Raw genomic sequence first — 2,774 nt, forward strand, 5'->3', positions numbered from 1 at the left:
AATCCCTTCTCCTCCATTCTCCTCTCGGGATCTTGGGCATGCACGCACACACGCTCGGCGTGAGTTTTAAGCCACCGGGTCCGGGACGCGAACCACGGTCGACTACGTGGGAGTCCAGCGACTTAGCCATTACGCTAACTGCTGGTTCCCATGAATATTAATTTTTTGTGAGATTTAAGAAAAGTAATATAGAATCTTAGGGATAAAATGATCATCCTATTCTTCATGGAAACAATAGTGTTTATGCAGGTTATGTGAGTGAGTCTAATTATAATAACATTACAAATAATAAAAAATTTTAACTGTGCATTACCTGTTGTGGACTATACTAAATAAATATTTTGGACATATTTATCTCTTGCTCTCATAACAACCCTGTAAGACAAGTCCTGTTTTTCATATGAGAATACTGAGACAAGATCGAACTTTTGTATTTTCTGTTTGTTTACAAAATGTGTTCTCAAATAATACCTAAATACTGTTTTTAGTAATCTTGCTCCCTGCCCCTTTTTTTTTTTTTCTGGACTATGCACTCAAGGTGACATTAGATATTTAGAATACCAAAATATAATGCGAATTATAGAATTCATACCAGTAAAAGTGGAACCAGAGTGGTAACAGTATTGCAAATACATTTTTCTCTGACCTCTTGGTTTAAGGGAAGGATTTAGGGTTAGTATAAATGAATACGACATAATGCCAGGGAGAGGGTCAAGCACAGACAAGTAGAATTTTTATAACATTTTCTAATATTTTGAATGTGACATTTTCTTGAATGTGTGTTTGCTTGGCAGCTATATAACTTCGACTATTTTCTAGAGCCCTTATAAGGCTAGTTCAGCCAGTTTCTTACAGTTTTTTGATGTTTTCATGCGGGAATGAATGGTTGGAGTTTCTTCATCCACCATTTTCCTTCGTATGTCCTTTTTATTTTTCCCCGTAAAAGTTTTAAATAAGTATAATCAGGAGATATTGAATAACTAAGATAAACGTCAATTCCTCATTTTGATGTGTACATCATGAACATAAAATAGAACAAAAAGACATTCTATAAAGTCTGAAGTTATCTAAGGTTGCTGCTGTGGTTGCTACTGATAATAATGATGATGCAGTTGGTAGGGGATGAATTCAAAATAAGTGAGGAACAGAAATAGAATGAAAAGAGTGTATAACAACTTTGATACCTGCTACTTTTTAGGAGTGTATTTCTTTTTAATGTTGATTCTGACAATAGGATCCTTAAATATCTACCAATCATGCTCAGAAACTAAAAACACCTTCAAATTGTCTTCCAGGGTCAGCAGGTGGTGTGGTGGTTAAGGCACTGGATCACACATGACCTACTCTGTAGTTCTAGACTGACAGCTTGAAAAACACGCTGTGCGTGGGTGTGTGAGTGCCTAAAATCTCAAGAGGAGAATGGAAGAGAAGAGACTGTGACCGTGACCATGACCATCCCCTCTGGAGAACGATTTCTCCCTTTCCCCCTCTCTCTGTCTCTCTCCAGTGAAGACACGTGCCCTATGGCAAAAATCTACAAAAAAATATCTTCTGGGCCAGCCAGTGGTGTGGTCACTGAATGGACTAGATTCCACATGACTGTTTTCATGGTCTGAGTCTCAAATCTGCCAGCTTGAAAAACACAGTAGGCACGTGCGTTAGCATGCCCAAAATCCCTAAAGAAGGAGGGACTGTGGTGTGACCCTTCCTCAGAAAGCGAGTACTTTCTTACTCCCCATTTCTGTTTCTCTGTGGCAAGCGTACATGCCCTCCAGCAATTTGACAAAAAAAGAAATCAAATTATCTTCCTAAGTATTAAATTGGCATGTCATTTTAAGTCCTCTCATTTTAAGTCCACAAAGCCAGCCTGCAAAGACTGGAAGAGGTGACCGATTTTTTTCAAGTGCTCAATTTTTAAAAGTTATTTATTTATTTAATTCCATTTGTTATTTTTTAATTTTAAAATTTATGTATATTTAATCACATGTCTTTACAGTATACATTTCTTTTTCCAATACAAATACCATGCGAGTCAGTCAAGACAAGGATATTACTATATATATCATTATCAGCAAATAGCTTCTCATTTTTTGTCAATTAAACATACTTTTACCGGTGTTTTTCCTTCCCCTTTCCCCTCCCTCCCTCCCACACTAAACTTTTTTTTCCTTTTATTGATTCACAAAATATCTTAAAGTATGGACAAAGCTAGAATCTAGTGACAAATGCACTGTAATTTTCTTCTGAAATATTTTTTTGTCTCTCTATTCTCCCTTTCACTAAAGAGAAGTATAAACTAACTGATTTGCAAAAAAAAAAAAAAAAAAAAAGGTTATCTCAATTTGGTCTGTTATTTGCACAAAGCCCCATAAAAATTCAATTTCTTATGCAAAGCAACAGATACTATTGTATTATTGAACTTATGCAAATAACCATTCTGCCACAAAATAAGAATGCTCACAGATATTTTCCAATTGCAAAGGGTTCAGGAAGGGAGAAAAGTTTATGTGTCAATTTAAAAAAATTATTTTTTTTAACAAATTGCTGAACCTATCAACAATTCAAAAGGGAAAAAAAATCCTTAAATCTGGAAGACACAGCATAGAAGAAAATCAGTAATGTTTTAGAAAAAAAGTCATGGAATCTTATTTCACCAGTTCAGTCCCATGTAATCTCTTTTGTGGAATTTGCCGTGTTACTGTGGCTTGATCTTTCCGTTAACATTCAACATTATTATTGATATTTCAGAACTTGTCCCTATCATTAAGTTGGCC

The sequence above is a fragment of the Tupaia chinensis genome, unplaced genomic scaffold, assembly GCF_000334495.1.
Source record: "Tupaia chinensis unplaced genomic scaffold, TupChi_1.0 Scaffold000005_2, whole genome shotgun sequence".
In the NCBI taxonomy this organism is placed as follows: Eukaryota; Metazoa; Chordata; class Mammalia; order Scandentia; family Tupaiidae; genus Tupaia; species Tupaia belangeri.